Raw genomic sequence first — 12,233 nt, forward strand, 5'->3', positions numbered from 1 at the left:
CATTGCAACAACTCAATTAATGGGACATTGCAACAACTCGATTAATGGGACATTGCAACGACTCGATTAATGGGACATTGCAACGACTCGATTAATGGGACATTGCTACGACTCGATTAATGGGACATTGCAACGACTCGATTCGTGGGACATTGCAACGACTTGATTAATGGGATATTGCTACGATTCGATTCATGGGACATTGCAACGACTCGATTAATGCGACATTGCAACGACTTGTTTAACGGGACATTGCAATGGCTCAAATTAATGGGACATTGCAACAATGCAACATCATTCCAGGACCAGTCGTGTGGCTGTAACAATACTGTACTTTAAATATACATTTATTTTTTTTGTATACAAGATCGAGGCTCCTGTAAGAGCTGACATCAATCACAAAAACAACAACAAACGGACGCACAAAACATACAAAAAAGGGAGCGGGAGACAAGATGGGGAGAGAGGGAAGCACACAAGTACAACAGCAGGGAACAGGGACAATGGAAGATCTGTGGGAGAGGGAGGGCTTGGGGTAGGCGGCATGGGAAGGCAGGGGTGGGAAAGTATAAAACACATGGACACTGCTGGAACTTCCAGGAAAGAAAAAAGTCGGTATTTCAAAAAAAAAGTGGATTTGGGGTGAATTAACGGGGGTAGAAGAGATTACGGTTTTGGATGGGGGAAGATAAGAGATGTTGGTGAACAGCTACTTTAAAGACCTGGAGGGAGGAGTGGGATTTAAGAGAGTGAGGGAGTTTGTTCCAGCGGCGGGAGTAAAGAGGAATGATTGAGCAGAGAGTCTTGATTTTGGCAATTTCACCAGAAGAGGGTTACTGGCAGATCTTGTGCAACCTGCAGGAATATTTGGGGGACAGAGCACAGATAGAGCTGGGGGAGCTAGTCCGGATAGGAGTCGGTAAAAGAGAGAAAGACCACCTACCTGCCTGCCTGCGGTGAGTGAGTGAAAGGCCCTTGGAGTTAGCTTCATCGCGGGAGATTCCAATGATTCTGAAAGCTTTGGTTTCAACAGCGTGAAGATGAGCAAGGTGTGAGGCAGGAGCCCCAGCCCAGAGGGGAGAACAGTATTCCATTAAGCTGTGGATGAAAGCCTTGTATGTCGTGAGAAGCTCAGTTGTGCCAAGGAAGGACCTCACATGACAAAGGATGCCCAGTCGGTGACTGGCTTTGGAGACCAGCTTGGAAATGTGGTTTTCCCAGGAAAGATCATGGCACATAGTGAGACCCAAAAGCTTGAGTGACAGAACTTCTTGGAGAGGATTATTCAAAAAGTGGATGGGAGGGTTGTCCAGTCGGTCTTTTTGGAGAGACATTGTAAGAGTGTGAGATTTGTCAGGATTGAAAGACATGTTCTACTTGTTTGACCAGTCTGTGATTTTGTCCATGTCTGCAGAGAGTTAGGAGGCTGCGGACTGCCGATCTGAGATATGAGGAATGGAGTGGCAAAGTGTGGAGTCATCAGCAAAGAGATAGAGAGGATTTTCAAGAGGGATCCCGCGAGATCTTGCCGGCATGGTCACGTTTTTTTGAAGCTGTCCACGCTCTCCACGCTATCGAAGTTAAGTAATTGTTTCACATTTGTATTTTTGTCGAAACTGTATTTAGCTTACGGTGTGTGTACCTACAGTGTGTGTCTCTCCGAATTCTCGGTGTAAATCGTTCATACCTGTATCAAAAATCATCGGTTATTTCGTGCCACCTGTATTTGCGGCCTAGTACCTTGTTTCCTACCTTGAGGCTTTGTTTTTCTCTCAGCGGTCGATTGTGGTCCATTTACTTTTGTTCTCTCAGTTTTTCCCAGTCTTTTCACCCCCTTTCTTCCTTGTTTAAAACCTCAAATCAAAAAAAAACAAAAAAAAAAACATTTTCTTCCTTGTTCTTATTCGTTCTTTGTTGTTATTTGTTTGTTTGTTATTCGACCATGTGTTTCACCCCCATTTCCCCAGATAGTTTTCCTGTTTAATTAAAAAATGTATAAACTTTCCCCTGAAGTGTTGTATTCTGTTGTATATTATAACACTTTTTTCTTCTTATTATTTAAAATGTTGCTTTCAACTTGCTCACCAAATCTATTCATTTCAAAAAAAAATCCTATCTCTTACAGTTCCTCCTTCCTACATTCCCTAAACTCACCTGCATTCCACCCCTCCTCCAACATTCTCATACGTATCTCTGACTCGAAGGTCACAATCAACTCATTTTGCAATAAATGTTCGTTTCCCATTAATCGTCCAACACTTTCTAAAATCCAAACGCACCCTTCCCTTCTAGTCGTCCCCATCACCCATCCCTTTCAAATCTCACCCTTGCCCATTCCCTCCTAAACTCCCCCCTCACCCTTGCCCTCCTTGACTCCCCCTCGCTACTCCCTTCCTAAACTCCCCCCTCACCCCTCCCCTCCAAATCTCACCCATTTCCATCCCTTTCAAACACCCCCCTTGCCCCTTCCCTACTAAACTCCCCCCTAACCCCTCCCCTCATAAACTCCTCCCTCGCCCCTCCCAAACTCCCCCCTTGCCCCATCCCTCCAAATCTCCGCCATCACTCATCCCTTTCAAATCTTCCCCATCACCCCTTCCCTCCGAAACTCCCCCCTCAACCCTCCCCTCCTAAACTCCCCCCTCGACCCTCCCCTCCTAAATCCCCACCCTCCTTTTTTCTCCCTTCCAACTCTCACCTCCATCTCCCCCAACCTTCTTCCTCGCTCTGCCCCTCCCCCCCTCAAAGAACACCCCACTCTGCCTCACCCAATCACCATCAAACCTTTTGTCCGCCCCATCCTTCCCTTTCTCCGAGCTATTCTGAAATCTCTGACACACTTTCAAGAGCTCTCCCTACCTCTTCCTCCTCTTCCACATCTTACCCGACCGCTCCCCCCCCCCCCTGTTCTGTATCCGATGCTCCCCCTTCCTCTTCATTAACGGTATGGACCTCAAACATCCAGGGCCTTCGCTCAAACTTGACTGATCTCTCCATACAGGTTGCTTCTGACAAACCAGACTTGATCTGCTTAACAGAAACTTTCCTTCTTCAAGATGTCTCTGATTCCTTAATATCTCTCCCGGGTTACTCCCTCCTCTGGTATGATAGACCTGAGTCTCGTCCTGGAGGTGGGGTTGCTATCTTTTCCAAAAACTCCCTTCCTCACTCTCCCTGAACTGCCCTCTCTCCACCTCACCCCCAGGAGTACCTCTGGCTATGGCTTCCCCTTCGCTCCCACCTTTTGTTCATATGTGTGTTGTACCGTCCACCAAACAGTGATGACTCCATCTACATCTCGCTGTCTGATAATATGGACCAACTTCTATCGACTCATCCCAACTCTCTCTTCCACATATGTGGTGATTTCAATTGTCACCATGCCAGTAGGCTGGGTGTGTGTACCTCTCTCACCAGCCATGGCTCCTCAGCAAAGGACTTCTGTGACTCATTGGGACAGACACAATCTGCCAATTTCCTGACACGGATCTCAGTCAACGGAGCATCTTCTCTTCTAGACCTCAAGCGGCTACACAGCTGACTCTGCATGTGAAAAAGCTGAATGCCTCAACTCTGTGATTGCCTCTAAATCTTGTGTCCCAAACCCATCCCTCTCTGTACCCACCGTACCCAGTCATACCCAGCTGCTCCTGGAATCTGTGTCCTTTTCTCCTGACAAGGTGGAGAAGTTTCTGTCAATCCTTGACTCTGATTCTGCAACTGGACCAGACGGCATCAGCCCACGGGTCCTAAATCCTGCTCTGCCGCTCTTTCACTCCCTCTCTCTCTGTTCTCTACACCCTCTCTTTTGCTCAAGGTCATCTGCCATCAGCTTGGAAATCAGCCAACATCACCACTTTACACAAAAAAGGTGCAAAAACAGATCCTTGCAACGACAGACCAATCAGCCTTCTCCCAATTATCAGCAAAGTCATGGAATCCATCATTGCTTCGGATATCAAATCTTTCCTCTTCTCCAATGGCTTGATCTTTGATCATCAATTTGGTTTCAGACCAGGTCTCTCTACTCTGGACATGCTGCTTCTGCTGTCTCAACAATGGATGGAGGTCCTCAATGCCAAACAGGAAATTAGAGCTGTCTCCCTTGACATATCACGTGCCTTCGATACTGTCTGGCACCCTGCTCTGCTCACCAAACTCTCCTGCTATGGTATCCATGGAAATCTCCACGCAAGTGTTACGGGGTCCTCCCCTATCCCCTGGTCTCGGTAAACCTCCGAACCCCGAGAGGGTCCCCGGCAGAAAGATATGTTATCCTTGGTTGAAATTAATCAATAATTATATTGATTAATTTCAACCAAGGATAACCTCAATGAAACCTCAATGAAATATACAGACTTGGCATTTAATATGGAATATTTTTTTGGTGGGGGTGAACTTACTTTTCAAGATGATTTAGAACCAAAAGTTCATTGGAATTATGTTGAAATTATTCTAGATTTTGTTAATGTGACCTTCAAAAGAAACAAAAACCACATTTGACATTTCGAAGCAAATAAATTGAACCTTGAAAGTGATGTAAACTGATATCGAGCTCAATTCACGGACAGTACTGTGTTAAACTTCTGTACGTTTTCCAGAAGTATCTCTTTATTTTGCACATTAGCCAAAAAAAATTTCAACAAAAACAAAAGCTAAATTATGACTGGGATTACGGACAGTAAAATTACAGTTCAGTACTTCGTGTAACCTCCATGAGCATTCAGGAGAGCACGTACACGTTGAGGCATGCTGTTCACGAGATTTGCCAAGGTTTGGACAGGAATCCCTTGCCATGCAGTGACAATAGTCTGCTGCAATTCACGCACAGAGGTAGGCTGCTGGTCCAAGTTGTCGATTTGATGCGTTAATTCTGCCCACAAGTTCTCTATTGGATTCATATCCGGGGACATGGCAGGCCACTCCATATGCTCGACACCATGGTCAGCAAGAAAGTGTTGGATCATGCGAGCACGATGAGGCCGTGCATTGTCGTCTTGGAAGACAAAGTTTCCTCGAAAGGCTGCACGAGCAAATGGAAGCAATGTTTCTTCCAGAATGACCCTGTACTTGAACTGGTTCAGGTTTCCATTCAGAACAACCAGGTCAGTTTTTCCCCCTGCATGAAAAGCAGCCCAAACGGTCACCCCACCACCTCCAGCTTGGACACTTGGCACAATACAATCTTCGTTGTAGGCTTCATGCACTTGTCTACGCACTCGGTTGCGGCCATCTTGACGATAGACCAGAAATCTAGACTCGTCACTGAAGGTCATGTGATTCCAGTGTCCTGGCTGCCATTGACGTTGCTCTCTGGCCCACTGCAATCGGCGCTGGCTGTGTTGTCTGGTCAGGCGTGGCTTTCTCAGGGGACGCCTGGCACGATAGCCTGCTTGAACCAGTCGTTGGTTGACTAGCCTTCTGGATACAGGCACATTTGTCAGTTGCTGCCACTCAGCCCGAAGCCAATTAGCTGACTTGGTACGGCCATTGCAGACTAACCGGTGCAGCTGGCGATCATCTCTCCTTGTGGTTCTGCGGGGACGTCCTGGCCTCGGTATTGGAGTAGGGACACCCCTCTGAGCATTTCGTTTCAGGATCTTTGACACCTGACCTTGAGTGATGCCATACTGCCGAGCAATAGCACACTGTTTCATGCCGGAATTTCGTAAAGCCACCACTCCATGACAAACAGCATTGTCGAGTTGACGGACCATCTCCAGAGGAAGCGGCAATAACTTTTGTAGACGTGCAGCAGTTGTTTTCCACTAATACAGAATGGAACAACCCTTATATACCCGATTGTGAAGCCAATCGTCAAATGTACCTGTCCTTACATTTTGTCATGCCACCTGTGATATTATCCTGTTATTGACTTCTTGCCGCGAAAGACAATCAGTGACATGGTTCTTTGAACAAAGAAATCACCGAAGCATAAAAGAAACTCACCAGATTGATATACTGAGTTCAGAAAGTAAACCCAAGTCAAGAAAAAAAAAAAATTCCATATTAAATGCCAAGTCTGTAAATAAATCTCAAATTTTGAAAGAAACCTCAAATAAATAACTTTCATTAATGAAATCCTCAATTAAACCATCAAATGAAACAATCAAATCAATAATGAAACCACCCCAAGGGTTATGAACAAACAATAATATATGATAAATCACACCGGAATCACGACACAAATAATAATAGCAATTCACCCTACAATCCCTATCTGAAGATGGTACCACCTTATCTAGACCTTTACCCAAACTCGCGGCACTCCCCCAATGTCTCTGTACCCCTCCAAGGCGAAGTCGATTTTCTCCAGCGATCGTTGGTTCAATGTCAGATCAAAATCAATTGAGGCGTGGACGATCGAAGCAACCCAGAGATCACGTGGTCCAACACCCAGCAAAATAGCGGTGGAATGGAAAATCTCCCAAAGACGCGCTCCGACGTACACGTTTGCGGTTCAATCAGCGAGTCTCCTTATAATCCTCCAAAAGCCACTTTCTGGCACAGCCGTCCCCGGCAACCCACCGGGGAATAATCCCCGACCGACGCGACAAAAACCTTTCACTGAAGGTTGCGCGCGTGGCGAAAATGGCAGACGGCTTTCACTCGAGCCGGGGCTTTGAGGCAAGGATACTCCGGAACCTCAATGCAGTCACCCGACTACGCAGGCTCCACAGCACTCCGGCGATATCACATATCGCACGAACTTCCCTTCGAGGACGCAAAGTTCACTCGCACTGTCCGCTCGACCGCTCGGTACGGAGCTTCAACCAAGATCGTCTTTTTACTTCTCTCCACGCCTCTTCTTCTTCGCTCGACCTCTTCCGGTGCACTATCCGATTTCTGGCATCATTTTTATCATGAGCGCTTTTAAACCTTTTAACCACAATAACCCTTTCCCTTAAACCACAATAATAATAATAACAACAATAATTAGTGCCGAATCCGTAACACATGGCTTGCAGACTTCCTCTCTAGTCGTAGTCAACGTGTGGCCCTGAATGGGTTTCTCTCATCTCCCCTTCCTGTTCAGGCTGGAGTTCCCCAAGGCAGTGTTCTGGGCCCTGTGCTTTTTCTGGTCTTCATCAATGATCTCTCTGACTCTCTTGAAAATCCTCTCTATCTATTTGCTGATGACTCCACTCTCTGCCGCTCCATTCCTCATCCCTCAGATCGGCAGTCTGCAGCCTCCTCACACTCTGCAGACCTGGACAAAATCACAGACTGGTCAAACAAGTGGAACATGTCTTTCAATCCTGACAAATCTCACAATCTTACTATGTCTCTCCGAAAAGACCGACTGGACAACCCTCCCATCTACTTTCTCAACAATCCTCTCCAAGAAGATCTGTCACTCAAGCCTTTGGGTCTCACCATCTGCCATGATCTTTCCTGGGAAAACCACATTTCCAATCTGGCCTCCAAAGCCAGTCGCCGACTGGGCATCCACCGTCGTGCAAAGTCCTTCCTTGGCACACATGAGCTCGTCACCACATACAAGGCTTTCATCCGCAGCTCAATGGAATACTGTTCTCCCCTCTGGGCCGGTGCTCCTGCCTCACACCTAGCTCGGCTTCATGCTGTTGAAATCAAAGCTTTCAGAATCATTGAATCATCATTCTCACCTTCACTCTTTAATTCCTCTTTTCTCCCGCCTCTGGAACAAACTCCCTCACTCTCTTCAGTCCTACTCCTCCCTCCAGGTCTTTAAAACAGCTGTTCACCACCATCTCTTATCTTCCCCCATCCAAAACCTTGATCTTTTCTACCCCCGCTAATTTCACCTCAGATCCACATTTTTGAAATACAAACTTCTTTCCTGGAAGTCCTTACAGTGTCCTTGTATTTTATACTTCTCCCACCCCTCCCCCCCATTCCCACGCCTCCTCCCTCCAAGCCCCCTCCCTCCCACAGATCTCCCGATGTCCCTGCTCCCAAATGTTGCATTGTGTGCTTCCCCTTCTCTCCCCATTTTGTCTACCGCTCCCCTTATTATATGTTTTATGTGTCTGTTTGATTTTTTTGTGTGATAAATGTTAGCTCCTTCACGAGCCTCGATCCTGTATACAATGAAAAAAAAAAGTCAGAGAGATCATTTATGAAGACCAGAAACAGCACAGGGCCCAGAACACTGCCTTGAGGAACTCCAGCCTGAACAGGAAGGGGAGATGAGAGAAACCCATTCAGGGCCACACGTTGACTATGACCAGAGAGGAAGTCCGCAAGCCATGTGTGGAGATTTCCATGGATACCATAGGAGGAGAGTTTGGTGAGCAGAGCGGGGTGCCAGATCGTATCGAAGGCACGTGATATGTCGAGGGAGACAGCTCTAATTTCCTGTTTGGCATTGAGGACCTCCATCCATTGTTGAGACAGCAGAAGCAGCATGTCCAGAGTCGAGTGACCTGGTTTGAAACCAAATTGATGATCAGAAAGCAAGCCATTGGAGAAGAGGAAAGATTTGATATCCGAAGCAATGATGAATTCCTTGACTTTGCTGATAATTGGGAGAAGGCTGATTGGTCTGTCGTTGCAAGGATCTGTTTTTGCACCTTTTTGTGTAAAGCGGAAATGTTGGCTGATTTCCAAGCTGATGGCAGATGACCTTGAGCAAAAGAGAGGGTGAAGAGAACAGAGAGAGGGTGAGATAGAGTAGCAGAGCAGGATTTTAGGACCCGTGGGCTGATGCCGACTGGTCCAGTTGCAGAATCATAGTCGAGGCTTGACAGAAACTTCTCCACCTTGTCAGGAGAGAAGGACACAGAGTCCAGGAGCAGCTGGGTACGACTGGGTACGGTGGGTACAGAGAGGGACGAGTTCGGGTCACAAGATTTTGAGGCAAACACAGAGTTGAGGCATTCGGCTTTTTCACGTGCGGAGTCAGCTGTGTAGCCGTTTGAGGTAAGGGAGGGGATGGAAGGGGAACAAACACCAGAAACAGATTTGACCAGATGCCACCAATATTTGGAGGAGGGAGACAGGTTTGAGAGTTCAGTCTTGAGAGTAGAGAGATATTGTTTCCTGGCTCTGCTGAGGGTCGACACACTTGTTCTGAGCTTTGTGAAAGGAACTGAAATTTCCTTCAGTTGGATTAGCCTTCCATGAGGTGAAGGCAAGTTGCTTCATGGCAACTGTCTCACCACAATCTTCAGTCTACCATGGACGGGAGGAAGGGTATGACAACTCAAGATGAGATGGGATGAATCTGTGCACGAGAGAGAGCAGTTTACTTTGGAAGAATTCCCAGGAAGAGTTGATGTCATAGGCAGTCGAGATGGGAGCCCAGTCCAGATGATTGATGGCTGCTTGCAGACCGTGCCAGTCAGCCTGAGTGAAATGCCAGACTCGTCGGCGCTGAGGAGGCTCTCTGAGAATGGCCAGAGAGATATCCACTTTAACAAGGAAATGATCAGAAGAACCGATTGGAGCAGAAGAAGAGCAGCAGACATTTGCAGGGAAGTTCGTCATAACCAAGTCTAGAAGAGAAGATACTCCATTGACTGAGATCGGGTCGGGAAATTGACATATTGTGTCAGTCCCAGTGAGTCGCAGAAGTCCTTTGCTGAGGTGCCATGGCTGGTGTGAGAGGAACCCACACCCAGCCAGCTCGCATGGTGACAGTTGAAGTCGCCACATATGAGGAAGAGAGTTGGGATGAGTAGATAGAAGTTGGTCCATGTTGTCAGACAGGGTATATGATTCACGTGTGAAGACATGTCAGAGATCAGTTTGGCTGTCTTGGTCAGCGCTTGTTCCACCTGGCTCTGTACGGTGCTCGCTCTGCTTTGTGCTCCACTCATTTAGCTTGTTTCTGTGCTGAGCCAGCCCAGAGTGGAGAACAGTACTCCATCGAGCTACTGATGAAGGCCTTGTAGGTGGATATGGGAGTTCAGGTGAGCGAATGTTTGTTGAACCAATTTCGGGACTCTCCTGAATCACACCCGGTTTTGGTTTGTAACAATACCTGGCGTCTGGACTTGAGAACTGATTCTGATATGTGCTGATTACAATTAAATCAGTTGTCAATCACAACACCAAGGCCTTTTTTTGTTTGGACATCCTGAAGGATTACATCATTCATTTACGTAGTATCAAATATTACTGTTTTGTCTTCCAACATGCAGGACCTTGCATTTGGTTTTAATAAAAGAGATCTGCCAGGTGGTGGACCATTCATTCCTGTGCCTTGTGCAAGTCATCTTAAAGATCTTGGTGGTTAACTTACAAAGTTTCTTGCTGAATAAAGTCTACCTAATTAATTCTGTACTTTTATTACCAATAAAAAACATCTTCGCTCCATGCTCATGACCGCCAAACCTGTCAAGTCATACCAAAGACTTAAAGACGTGCTCCTTCCTTGCTTGATGCTCAGCATTTTCAAACTGCAATAGGTTGGCAACCGTTGTGCAGTCTTTGATGTGCCGAATCCCCTCCTCCTTGTGTTAGAGTTCCTTGGAATTTAACTCGTATTATTGTCGAGTCGTATGTGACTTCTGGTGACCCTCTTGATCATATTAAATTCTCCAAGCATCCCCATGCTGCACTGCTTTCCAAAGCTCTTGGTTGGTTGCAGCCATCATCCATCCAGTGCATACAAGGCCTGCCTCTTCCTCTTCTTCCCTCAACCATACCCATCAAGCATGGCTGACTTCTCCAGACTTTTGTTTTCTGCACACATGATGTGTCCAAAGTATGACAGTTTCCTTTTTTAGCATCAGTGCTTCTAAGGTACTTGGTGGTTTACATGACTCTTTTAAGTTATTCAAGCACTGTTTTTTTTTTGTTTTTTTTTTTTGCAGCCCATGGAATCTTTAACATCGTCTCCAACACCATGTTTCAAAACTGTCAATTTTCTTCCTTTTTCTTTTTACCTGCGACACTTGGCAGGTCTTCAAGAGATTCCTGTGGTTGATCTTGCTGTTGTTGTGGTTCTTGATGGGGGTCGATTTTTGAAATGTGCACCCAACCAGATTTTTGAAATGTGAATGAAATGTTGGACAGATGCCGGATCCCACCCACATTTGTTGCTTGACTCCACCCACCATGGCACCCAGACGAAATAATATGGCAGCCATCTTGATTTTCTAGTGGGCCTCAGACATCAGGCCTGTTGGCCAATGCTGATTATATACTGCCCGGGTTTGCTGTGTTAGATTTCTTTTGGCTTTGTTGGGTCGAGTGTTACTCATGATTCGGACCCCAAAAAATCAAATCATATGTCAAATGAAAATTATTACTTCGGCTTAATCAAGCCCGTCAGTGCACACAGTATGCAGCTCCATAAAAAAATAGCGTTACATAATTTTTAACCGGCCTCACATTGGGGTTAAACAATCTGTGACCATGTGCCAAATCAGCTCGTTCTGATATAAGTGTGGGGAGGGTGAGATGTCGAGTTAATCTTTTAATATAACATTGAATGTGTGTTTCCCAATCATGCTGTTCATCTTTTAATAGTGCATTGATTGTGTGTTTCTCAATTGCATCGTTCATCTTTTAATAGTGCATTGATTGTGTGTTTCTCAATTGCATCGTTCATCTTTTAATAGTGCATTAAATATGTGTTTCCCAATAGCATTGTTCATCTTTTCATAGTGTATTAAATGTGTGTTTCCCAATTGCATCGTTCATCTTTTAATAGTGCATTAAATGTGTGTTTCCCAATTGCATCGTTCATCTTTTAATAGTGCATTAAATGTGTGTTTCCCAATAGCATTGTTCATCTTTTAATAGTGCATTAAATGTGTGTTTCCCAATAGCATTGTTCATCTTTTAATAGTGTATTAAATGTGGGTTTCCCAATTGCATCGTTCATCTTTTAATAATGCATTAAATGTGTGTTTCCCAATTGCGTCATTCATCTTTTAATAGTGCATTAAATGTGTGTTTCCCAATAGCATTGTTCATCTTTTAATACCACATTAAATGTGTGTTTCCCAATTGTGTCCATCTTTAATAGTGCATTAAATGTGTGTTTCCCAATTGCGTTGTTCATCTTTTAATGTATTAAATGTGTGTTTCCGAATTGCGTCGTTCATCTTTTAATAGTGCATTAAATGTGTGTTCCCCAATTGCGTCGTTCATCTTTTAATAGTGTATTAAATGTGTGTTCCGCAATTGCATTGTTCATGTTTAAATATCACATTAAATGTGTGTTTCCCAATTGCGTCGTTCATGTTTAAATATCACATTAAATGTGTGTTTCCCAATCGGCCAGCCACCAGATTTTG

This window comes from Myxine glutinosa, chromosome 11 (genome assembly GCF_964187855.1).
Source record: "Myxine glutinosa chromosome 11, kmMyxGlut1.1, whole genome shotgun sequence".
Classification (NCBI taxonomy): domain Eukaryota; kingdom Metazoa; phylum Chordata; class Myxini; order Myxiniformes; family Myxinidae; genus Myxine; species Myxine glutinosa.